Source organism: Periplaneta americana, chromosome 9 (genome assembly GCF_040183065.1).
Source record: "Periplaneta americana isolate PAMFEO1 chromosome 9, P.americana_PAMFEO1_priV1, whole genome shotgun sequence".
In the NCBI taxonomy this organism is placed as follows: domain Eukaryota; kingdom Metazoa; phylum Arthropoda; class Insecta; order Blattodea; family Blattidae; genus Periplaneta; species Periplaneta americana.
In genome coordinates this window covers 46,102,340-46,115,303 of record NC_091125.1, presented here as the reverse complement: position 1 = coordinate 46,115,303, position 12,964 = coordinate 46,102,340, and the positions used below count along the sequence as shown (strand labels likewise).

The 12,964-nt window shown below is 36.6% G+C and overlaps 1 protein-coding gene across 5 annotated transcripts in view; it reads left to right on the top strand.

Annotated features, from left to right (window-relative positions):
* The window catches only part of LOC138705886 (phosphatidylinositol-binding clathrin assembly protein unc-11-like), a 276,393-nt gene that overhangs the window by 2,902 nt on the left and 260,527 nt on the right, over nt 1–12,964 (top strand). The window lies entirely within an intron of this gene.

The following is a 12,964-nucleotide window of genomic DNA, read 5'->3' as shown; positions in this document are numbered from 1 at the left end:
AGTTCTCTTTATTTGTGGAATTGATGTGAAATATTTCATTTTTATAGGCCAAAAGCGACACACAGAATGATGTTTTGTAGATCCAAGGACTTTCGTCATTGAAATTACTGGATTAATTTTACTGACAAGTCAAGATGTCCACGCCGTTATTCATTTATTGAAATATGAGGCTGAGTCAAAAAGTAACCTTAATATATAAATAAAAAATCAGACTCTCATAGTAGATCGTAATACTACACACACATATATATAAAACATATGTATAACAGGAACACTTGCATTGAACGTAGTGAGGACTATGTTGAAAAGTGATGAAATGTTTGTAGTCTTATTGTACATAATTAATAAAACAATTATTAAGGTTACTTTTTGACTCTACTTCGTAAGAAGTTTTTGATACGTTTTCGAGTCTTGGAATCTCGATTCCGTAACATGTTAGCACGGTAATTGCATTTAAATGCTAAGTTCTTACTTTCTAACAGGTCATAACTAATAAGTTCTAACTCGTGTCCTATATCGTAATTTTGCTAAAGTATTGACTTGAGGCTCATTCTATCTGAAACGATATTTTTTAAGGAGTAAAGAGACAAATCGCATAATGAATCATTAAGGATAGTGATGATAAATATGCCAACTATTAAAATAGCTTATATTAAAAACTTTTAGACAAATCTATCTGGGCAAAGCAAGGTCTTCTGTACGAAGGTATAATAGTAATAATTATCTCAAATACACGTACCCTATCTTACAAAATAATATTGGTGGTTCTGTTGCATCTGAAACAATTCCAAAATTGTACTTGGGCTTTTAAAACTATAAATAAATAAAATAAAAACTAAATCCGCAGCGTGACAGCCCATTAAGAGCCAAGGCCAGTTACTAGCCTCACGTCCACCATTCGCAGCATAGATGAACGATCATACAACCAGAACGGAGATGTGTGGTTACACAATCTCGCCAGCCGTTTTAGCAGCTGGTTTCCATAACCGAAATTCGCTACCTATCGTAGCTCTCCAAATTTAACACGGTAATAGGTGGACACCGGTCTTATACACTGACCGAAATTTCATGAGCGCGCATTCCGTAACCGCGAGTTCTAAGCATGTGACCTTAAACCACGTTACGGCGCGGAACATTGAAACTGAAACAGTATTCAAATCTTCTTTTCCCCACTTCGATTTGTGATAGAGATAGAATATAACATTTTCAGTATGTACAAGTCTGTTGTTTTAATGCAGCTGTTAAACGAGTTCGATGAGCCCTTTCGTATGATGTGCATTTTGCCTGTCGTACTTTTGCATACTTGTTAGTAAAAGGTAAAAACATTTTTTCATGTATAACTTAAGCTATTTATTTTTCATATGTATTATTTTAATGTACCGAAGTACATATGATATTTCCATGCAGATATTCTGCGTCATCATATGATGTAAGAGTAATGGATTTGAACCCGGGTTTTCAGCTCTACGTGCTGATGCTTTATCCACTAAGCCACACCGGATACCACCCCGGCGTCGGACAGAATCGTCTCAGATTAAGCTCCAACTCTTGGGTTCCTTCTAGTGACCGCCCTCTGCACTACTTCGTGATTTAAGACGGCGCTTATTCCGTCGGATCCCGGCCAACTAGTCACTCATAATGAGTGCACCTCAGCACATGTGTGGACTTCGGTCCTACATTCGTAGTCATCTATGACGTAGTGCAGAGGGCGGTCACTAGAGGAAACCCAAGAGTTGGAGCTTAATCTGAGACGATTCTGTCCGACGCCGGGGTGGTATCCGGCGTGGCTTGGTGGATAAAGCATCAGCACGTAGAGCTGAAAACCCGGGTTCAAATCCCGGCGCCGGAGAGAATTTTTCTCCGTTCCATTACTCTTACATCATATTTATTTTTCACTTTACAAATTATTACAAACTCAAGTTTAGTTCACAAACTTTACAAGAATTAGTTTGTTAATAATAATAATAATAATAATAATAATAATAAAAGTTTATGAAAATTAAGATGCATTTTTTTGCTGGGATTGCGTGGTATTTTTTATTATAGTTTCAAAACTCACTTGCGGACCCTATTACAGCTCGACCAAGTTAAGTTTGCGAGCCGAGAGGGGAAGTTGGAGACAGTTCTGTAGGGAAAGGAGGCTGTAACAAGAGGAGACCAGTACAGTCTCATATGACAGCAAAGTTTTCCTACTGCTCTTCAGTTCATCGAGCGGTAACAATTTAAGACGCTTTGAAATAGAATGTACTTCTATTTCTGCTTGACAGTGAGGTTTGGCTTTCTGATTGGCAAGCGTGGGCGTAGGAGAGAAAGTTGGATGAGGGGGGAGGCAGCGTAACTGTTGCCTTTATCTGAAGACAAAGACAACAAATGCGTGCGCTCCGTAGTGTATTTTAAACGATGTGCACACGTTGAAATCTGAGCGTCAAGTGACCTATGTGGCAACTGTGTTTTGCCTCTACATTCCATTCCGATAACCCCACTCGCAGACTTGACTTGGACGAGCTGTAGCTCTCGAACCACCAGGGGTCCGCGGACCACAGTTTATCAGTTACTGCTTTAATACATAGAACGTAATGAAGTGCAACGTCTACCACTCTTTCATGATATCCCTAAACACATCTTTTTATATTTTAAAATTTCTATCTCAAATAGCAATCATAACCCATCCTGTGTAGGAACATAAATTTGGCGCGTGATTTCCTCTGCAATAGAAGCATTGTTTTTATATATCAGGGGTTCTTAAACTATGAGTAACTTCCCGAAAAAAAAAAATGAACTTCATTAAAATAGGCCTACTAAAATTATAAACCTTTTCAGAAATTTGTGTTTTCCGTGGCGCTAAAGCCCTTTAAGGCCCCAGACGTCCACATGCCGAAACAGAGGTGGACGAAAATTATTCTAACGAATAATTTTATCTTGACAAGATAATGTTATTATTTAACTAAATTTTCTCATCAGAAGTAATTGCTAAATTACTATAATTTGGTTTAAGAGACCATTACTTGCTTTCAGTCATCTGATGATTCATTTATTTTTAGGATTCAATTAATAAAACCATTTGTTGAGATACTCTAAATTACGATAGGTATAAATCTGTGATTTGCCCTTATTATACACTGATGGTCAATGCCTCAGTTTTATTTTTTCTTGCTCCGTAGTTTTAACTATTTATTTTAAGAGTTTAAGAGTCGATGGTTGAGTTGTGTTGAAAATACGTTGTGAGTTGGTTAAAATGTATGGAGAAATTCGGCTTTTACTTTTTTTTTCATTGTATATAATCTTTAGTTTTTTATTTTTTTCATTGTATATAATCTTTAGTTTTTTATTTAAGTCCGATTTTTGTTTTAAGATTTGTCTAATATCCAACCAGAATGGTATGTATCGTGTGGTTAGCACGATGATCCTCCCAGCCGTTATAGCCTGTTTTGTAAGAGAATTTCGCTACCTATCGTAGCTCCCCAAGTGCATCACGATACTGGGTACTAGCCGAAATTTCATGAGAAAATTTCTTTCCCCATGGGGACTCGAACCATCGCACATTCCGTAATGCAAATCTTAGGTGAACTATGTATTTACGATAATGAAAACACGATGTATGCAGATTGAAAAGCTTTCAGCACTAGGGCAAGGTCAAGGATCGCACTGATCTAATGTGAATAATTTATTACGAGAATTTTTTATGTTTTGTTTTATAAAATATTTCAATTTTCAATTTATTATTACATGTATATCGTTCAATATGTTAATATTACTCATGCCTTCATACAATTGGGGCTATGGTTACATGTTATAAACGCTTTTAGAAAATATTACAACTCTATATAATAATAATAATAATAATAATAATAATAATAATAATAATAATAATTACTTACAAATGACTTTTAAGGAACCCGAAGGTTCATTGCCACCCTCACATAAGCCCGCCATCGGTCCCTATCCTGTGCAAGATTAATTCACTCTCTATCATCATATCCCATCTCCCTCAAATCCATTTTAATATTATCCTCCCACCTACGTCTCGTCCTCCCAAAAGGCCTTTTTCCCTCCGGCCTCCCAATTAACACTCTGTATGCATTTCTGGATTCGCCCATACGTGCTACATGCCCTGCCCATCTCAAACGTCTGGATTTAATGTTCCTAATTATGTCAGGTGAAGAATACAATGCATGAAGTTCTGCGTTGTGTAACTTTCTCCATTCTCCAACTTCATCCCTCTTAGCCCCAAATTCTTTCCTAAGAACCTTATTCTCAAATACCCTTAATCTCTGTACATCTCTCAAAGTAAGAGTCCAAGTTTCACAACCACACAGAACAACCGGTAATATAACTGTTTTATAAATTCTTTCAGATTTTTTGACAGCAGACTAGATGACAAAAGCTTCTTAAATAATAATAATAATAATAATAATAATAATAATAATAATAATAATCCCTCGTCGCTCTTATTTCCGGCAGCCAATCACGATGCAGGTCGGCTACATTTAAACGTGTGCGTCTTGTGATTCGCTGCTGATGACGTTATGCACTTCCTAAGGCTCGATAAATACTTAATTTATCGCCCGTCATTTTGGCTCTTCTGTTGGGGTTCGCAGAAAGCACATGAGGACGTTATTTGCCGTTCAATTAGTTGCTCAATTACAGTACACGCATTTGATTTATTATCATAGGAGTTATGACATGATAATGTTTAACGGTGCGGCAAATAGATTCCTCGTCTGGTAACTCGACAACGAAAGAACAAAAATGGCGAACGATACTACCTACCTAGACTTTATAGAGCCTTCACTTCCTAAGGCTTAAACAAAGAAGAGGAGTCACACCGGAATAACAGCGACGCAAATTATTATTACTATTATTATTATTATTATTATTATTATTATTGTTATTATTATTTTGTACGGTATTATATTAGCAGTGTTGTGCTTCAAACTAGACCAGTGGCTGTCGTAAGTAGACTTCTGGTCTTGTCCAAAAAAAAAAGTTTAGAACACCTGTTCCAGATGATGCCTAGAAAACGTCTCTGTTGGTATATTTTGAGAGCCTTGTATTTAATGCCTATTTTCTATGCTCGTTTTACATATCTCTGTAGAAACTTTTTCCAGAATATAGTACAGTGGATTCCGCGTAATAGATCCTACGGTTAGTAGAAGCTTAGAGGGACAAATACACTATACATCAATATACTGTATGTATGCACAATATTAATTCCGGTTAAGAGGATCAGCCGCTTTATTGAACAAAACTCGTGGTCTCAATATGGTTGTATTAAGCGGAATCCACTGTACCTATTTGATGAAAAGACTGTCTTCAACATTTTTGTAAACTGTATGACGCATTGGTTTTTGTTGATGGTAGGGAGGTTCTGGAAATCCTGGACATTGATATGTTGTGAGTCATCATTGAGAAGAGGGGTGGGTGGTGTACGGACATGAACTGAAGTAGCAGGGCACGGAACACTGCGCACCTGTATAATTTGAAATTCTTCAACCGTTGGTTCAGCGCTGTGTGGCCAAACTAGCTCCTGCTTACACAAAGCTCTGAATTGTTCAAAACTGCACAATGTTAGACTTGTGTTCCCGGCTTACGCACTGGATGCGAGTATTTTTACTCCATATTTTAGAATACTGTCTGTTCCTCTCATTTTTGTGAGAATACCTGCGAAGACCGTGAAGTAGCTTGCCAAGGTAATCGGTATCAGAAATTGAATCTCTCCGTCTAACCTTCACGCCACACGATGCCGGTTTACAATAATGAGAATAGCTTACCGCGTATATGATAATGTTTTATTATGTACCTTTTCGTTTTTAGACTGTGTTCTGCTTTGCGATGTTTTCATTTTGCACCTGATCTACATTCCAGATGGACACGTAGTGTAACTACTGAGATATGGGGACAGCAGGAAGCCAGCTTCCACTACACACATCGTTACATTCATAGTGGACACATAGGCTACTTGAAATTTTACGTAAACTAGAAATTGCCGATGAATTGAGGCGTTCTCTGTAATAATTTAACGTATGGTACGTCGTTTTTCTCCGTCTCCAGCATTAATTTGTTGAATCTTTAATAACAAATAGGCCTGTCTCCTCTGACAAAATATTATTTACCTTCGACAAACACAGCGCCCTCTAGAATCATTTGAATAGCGTTCTGCGCTGTGCTGTTACACCAGATCTAAAATGTTTAATTTATTCCCTGTATCTCAAATACAGGATTTTATAGTCTAGTTCTTGTTCCAAAGAACGACTAGATTCTCTCTGGAATCATTTTATTCAGGACCACTTTTTTGCGTTCTGAAGATATTTTTATCCATGTGAAATTTAATTTTCTCAATTAACGATTTTCGCATTTAATGATATATAATTTTAACTAATTTCACGGAAATTTGCGTACGAATTCCGTCAATTTTGACGAGATTCTTTATTCGCAATTAAAGCGTTTCTATCTAGTTATATTGTTGCGGATGTTGCGTACCAAAATTACATGTAAACTTGTTCCGTTTATATTGCTTTTGTGATGTAATATCACGTAAACACACACTTTATATTATTTTGTGCTAAATGTGCTAAGTAATAATTTATGACGTACCCTACTTATCTTTCACCATAGAAATTTCATCTGAGTTATACACATACACACATACATTCCCACTTCTACAATTCAACCGAAAAAATTGGAGGAATTGTGAAGGCGACTCAAACATTTTGAGAGAGGAACTTACGGTCTACGGGTTCAAAATTCCACGCAATAGCATAAAACGTGTTAAGGACTAGCACATCACTGACTAAATTTCCATCTGACGTGGTGAAAACAGATGATCCTTTGTCGCGAATAAGATCACTGGCACTGATTGTCAGGAGACTTGTATTATTGTTCACGGTCGGAGGCTCAAACCGCCGCGCCGTCTTGTGGGTACGTAAACACATACAAGCGTATACAAGATTAGGGTATTATTTGCATTTGTTGTTGAAAATTACCTGTGTAGGCTACTCCAATTTTAATGAAGTAAAACAATGCACTATCACCTTTACTTTTTAACTTCGCTATAGAATATGCCATTAGGAAAGTTCAGGATAACAGGCAGGGTTTGGAATTGAACGGGCTACATCAGCTTCTTGTCTATGCGGATGACGTGAATATGTTAGGAGAAAATACACAAACGGTTAGGGAAAATACGGAAATTTTACTTGAAGCAAGTAAAGCGATCGGTTTGGAAGTAAATCCCGAAAAGACAAAGTATATGATTATGTCTCGTGACGGGAATGTTGTACGAAATGGAAATATAAATATTGGAGATTTATCCTTCGAAGAGGTGGAAAAATTCAAATATCTTGGAGCAACAGTAACAAATATAAATTACACTCGGGAGGAAATTAAACGCAGAATAAATATGGGAAATGCGTGTTATTATTCGGTTGAGAAGCTCTTATCATCCAGTCTGCTCTCCAAAAATCTGAAAGTTAGAATTTATAAAACAGTTATATTACCGGTTCTTCTATATGGCTGTGAAACTTGGACTCTCACTCTGAGAGAGGAACATAGGTTAAGGGTGGTTGAGAATAAGGTGCTTAGGAAAATATTTGGGGCTAAGCGGGATGAAGTTACAGGAGAATGGAGAAAGTTACACAACACAGAACTGCAAACATTGTATTCTTCACCTGACATAATTAGGAACTTGAAATCCAGACGTTTGAGATGGGCAGGGCATGTAGCACGTATGGGCGAATCCAGAAATGCATATAGAGTGTTAGTTGGGAGACCGGAGGGAAAAAGACCTTTGGGGAGGCCGAGACGTAGATGGGAGGATAATATTAAAATGGATTTGAGGGAGGTGGGATATGATGATAGAGACTGGCTTAATCTTGCACAGGATAGGGACCGATGGCGGGCTTATGTGAGGGCGGCAATGAACCTTCGGGTTCCTTAAAAGCCATTTGTAAGTAAGTAAGTAAAACATTACGTAAATTGTGAAAGAAGTAACTCAAGAAATTAATATACAAATACTGTATGTTCAAAAGGAAAATACAGTATATGGGGTGCAACGGAGGTATGCCGTAACGTAGAATATAGTCCACACCTGTGCAGTAACGGTTAGAGAGTCTGACCGCGAAATCAGGTGGCCCGGGTTCGATTCCCAGTCGGGGCAAGTCACCTGGTTGAGGTTTTTTTCTGGAGTTTTCCCTCAACCCAATATGAGCAAATGCTGGGTAACTTTCGGTGCTGGACCCCGAAACTCGTTTCATCGGCATTATCACCTTCATCTCATTCAGACGCTAAATAACCTGAGATGTTGATAAAGCGTCATAAAATAACCAACTAAAAACTTAAAATAAGTCTTGCTTACAAATGAAATAACGGTTTAAAAATAAAACTCATCCGTAGTTACAATTTAAATGCATATAAAGAATAATAAAATAGCTGATCTTACCTTATAAAAAACCGTTCCAGCAATGTTTAATAATACGTATTTAGGTCGTTTAAGAATACGTATTTAGGCCGTGTCTCAAAGCTACATTTACAGCTGAAGTGAACTAGATAGTTGACTTAAGTCGGACGTGACAACAGTAGTTACGATCCAAAGATACATGGTGCATAGCAGTCAAGTCCGTAGTATTAAAACTAGGAAACGAAAATGTTTGCTTCATTGATGACGTGTACACTAAACAAACATGGATGCCTTATCAACAATTGGAGCTGTGAAATGTCAAGATTCTTTGGAAGTAAGATGTAGGTAGAACAATACGTTAATCTTCAACATTGACATTGGTAGGCTACCCTGATATCTTCTTTACATTTATTAAATATTTTAATATTTAGGCCGGTATCTTTTCCACAGAACTCCTAAATGAAACTGCATTAGAACACTGCCTTCTAAATTCAGTGCTGCACCGTGATGTCATATTTCTGTAAAAAATAAAGTAGTCTGTGAAGACGATGATTCAAGCATTCGTGTCCGAAGCTTCCTAGTGTGTAGTTTACAAGTCAACTATTCTGGTTGCTAGTCACCAGTGTGTAGAATGGACTTGAGCTTTGGGAGAAGACCTTACATTGTATTTAAAATATTATATCTTGATTTTTTTAATTATTTACTATTCATAGCAAGCAGGTCATACAGTAGACAATCGAGGACGCAATGCCTTCTTATCTTTCGTCTAGCCGTGGTCACGGGGAATCTATAGGTCGTGTTCTAGCTTAAAATTACCAACTGTTATCAGTGGCATGCATACTTCCCGCAGAAAGACCAATTGTACCAAAACAAAACAAAAAAAAAGGCCATAATTTTTAAAATACTGTTCAGTAAGATTTACCAATCCATTTTCCCGATTACGCGAGGAGAAATGAAGCTTGTGAAAAAAAACACATATTTCTTTAATAATGACTTATCAGTAAAAATATTTTGTGTCAAAAATGCATCACAACTCAGTTATTAGGTCACGTACATCATAACTTCCTTATCTCAAAATGTTTGTCTGACTCACCAACACAGTCTCTCTCATTTTTTCGATTGAATTGTGGGACACCTGTATATACATGATTAAAGAGGAATGGTATTTTATGGAGCGATAGTGTGGACTGCTCTGTATAAAAAAAGTTCACATAAACATGTCCAATTTTTTTTGGGTGTGGAAATACAGCTATCTGAACGTTACGCATAAGAAGCATTATAAGTGGCGAAAAGTAAAGAGAAATAACGTAATGATTACATTTATTACTTATTTACATGGTTTTATTACATTTCAACAGTTCAGTGCACCTTTCTGCTCTGTTGGCAACAGTGTTACTCTTGTGTCGTCGTCTTGTCGTTCTTTTGAGGGCACCACTACTCACAGTGTAAGCGACCATTTATTCGTCCCTTGTGTTTACTTTGTTTTTATACATTTGCCATGTTATTCACACCAACAGAATATATATATATATATATAACTTAAACAAGAGTAAGGTTTGGGAATCTTGATAGTCAATACACGTGACCATCGCAGCCAATCCATTGTTCGGGAAATATGAGATTTAGATATGTCATCTGACAGCTACAATATAGCCTACAGGGGCTCCGTCATGCTGGAAGAACATGTCCAGGGAACTACAAACAGTCCACCGCTGTGGAGTAACGATTAGCACGTCTAACCGTGAAACGAACGGCCCGGGTTCAAATCCTCGTTGGGACAAGTTACCTGGTTGAGGGGTTTTTCCGAGGTTTTCCCTCAACCCAGTAAGAGCAAAATAATGCTGGGTAACTTTCGGCGCTGGACACTGGACTCATCTCGTAGCATTCATCTCACTCAGATGCTAGATAACCATAGCACTTGATAAAGCGTCTTAAAATAACCAGTGAAAAAACTGCAAACAGCTGTTTCAACAGTGCTGCCCTCAGAAGAGAGACGTACTATTCCTTTTTACGCAGTCATTGTAATTCATACCGCTTGTAAGGCTTGTTATGCTTAACATTCAAGCATCTCCATACCCATTGAAAATTGGACACATGTTTATATGAACTTTTTTTTTTTTACTCAGAATAGTCCATACTACAACTCCCTAAAATATTCACTATTTTTCCTGAATTACCGTGTGCGTGTATGCGTGCGTCCCTCTCTGTAGTAAACTTGTGCTAAGTCTAGGTACGTACTATTTAATCCGCCGGTATTTCATATGTAAAAATTGTAAAAGAAATCATGAACTGTCTTAAATTAAAACTCCATTTTGCACACTTGTTTCTTTCCTTTTTAAGTAAAAAAGGACTAATATTGTAGTGATATTTTTTCACGAAATGTCTCGTAAATATTGATCAATAACTGCGGAGGAAAAACTGCATTAGACATACTATTTGCCATTTAATTTTCCGGCAACACACTCGTACAAAAATGTATTTTCGACAGACTTCTTAAATAATATTTAAGTTAATCATTATTCGTATCAGTAAAATTGCTTTTGAAGTGCAGTGCACTTGCAAATTTTTTTTTAAAATTGGTCTGTTTCTAGCACCGGAGGGAATACTTTCCTTTTGGAAAATTATCTTCGGTTAAATTTTACATTTATGATTAAAAACATAACCCCCCCATACAGCTCCTTCAAAGATTTTAGAGCTGTGCTTATGACAAATTGGTTATTAATATCACCATGAAAGAGTACCTCTTATTGAGGTTCTGGCTGATATGTACATATATTATCAGGCAGTACATCTCACTTGACGATATGTGTCAGAGGAAGAACAACTGTTTGTATGCATCTGATGTCTGATTAGCGGAATATGTAGCCAGTCAGCGATGTATGCAGTAGAGGAGGAAAGAAACTGCCCACCCTACCCCATTATCTTATGGCCTAGTTTGCCTTATAAGTGATGCCTTGATGGTGTCACTTGTGGGGTCCAGACCTGTCTTCGGACAGTTGACTAAACAACTTGAAAGAGATGCTATGGTATAATTTCCATAAATGCAAAAACTGCGATTTGAAGTTTAATTTTAGATCGTGAATGGCAAGGTGGTCTTCAATGACTTTTATGAAAGGATTTATTCAAGGAAGGCTTTATTAACAGAAAAATAGTAATGTCGGAAAATTATCCCTTCTTTCTACAGCAGTATTTGAAATAATGACATCGGTCCATATGATTAGAACAGTTACTTACCTGTGCTACTGTTGGGTTTTTAAATAATTTGTATTAAGATTCTCTGTCAATGCTCCCCCCCCCCTTCCCTCCAAAATGTTGCCCAAATACTTCACATTCTCTGTTTTACAAGTCGTCTTATCTCGCCCTTGCTACCTGGAAGTAAATCAACTTATCACTCAATTTATGTAGTTGCATTATTAAATTACTCGAAGCTTAATCCCTTCTTTAGTTTTTTACCCCGTTCGTCTAAAGTACAGCGCTCTCGATCTTATTGCTGATATGTTGCGTAGGAGATACTCCAAGTAATTGTTGAAATTTATAAATGATCATCCACCCCACAATTATTGTTATTGCGACTAATATTTGATCTTTAACATTCTTATAACGGTACACCACATCTTGCCTTTCTTACTGAAGCGATGTGTGAAGTATAGTCACCTTTTGATGTAGACTGTATTAAATAACCGAATATATAGTGTTCCTGTGCTGTAAGACAGGTTTAACCTCTACAAAACTTTCAGTTAGCCTGCCTCCATAATAAATCGAGTTAGAGAGAGGAGGGGATTGTAAACTTTCTCTTAAGAATATCATGACTTCTGCGAAGACGTCCGCGTCAAAAATGTGATCCGAAGTAGGGAGGACGAAAAGGGAAGTGTATTATTATTATTATTATTATTATTATTATTATTATTATTATTATTATATTTATTTTTTTGTTAGTATTGCTAAACGACAAGAGTTACTTTCGCTGGATCATTATTTAGTAGGTAAATACTGAAAAACAGTTTTATAATACATACTCAACAATTACCATAAAATCGAAATGATTGTTTTTGGAATGCAATTTTCTTTGTCGTCTCGCCCGTAGTAAGTCCGTCTAAATTATCCGAAGGTATTAATTTCATGTTAAATACTTGGCTTAATTTATCCAAAATATTGACAGATAAAATTCATAATTTTCAAATATGTTTACGGTAGACTATTTAATACAGTTATCAGAAAAAAATACTAGTGACTCTGAATCTCTTCTTTCATTTTTCTTCCAGATACTGAATTTAATTTACAAATCATTCAGAATAGTAAATCTTGAGCATCGAGTGAAATATACAGTTCAAAAGTGTGCGTGTGTGTGATAGAATTTGAAACTCCAGTTATACAACACAATTTTTCATATTTTGTCTCATATAAATAGGCAATTAAGCATTTTTAACATTAATTATACCAGAAAAAAACTTTATTCGGTACGCCATTGCTCTTCAGTCCATTTTGTCTGCCTGTCCTTTTTTATGCAAAATTAAACGTAAATCAGAATACAATTGTGTGATGTAGAAGGAATGCTTAACACAATAGACACAA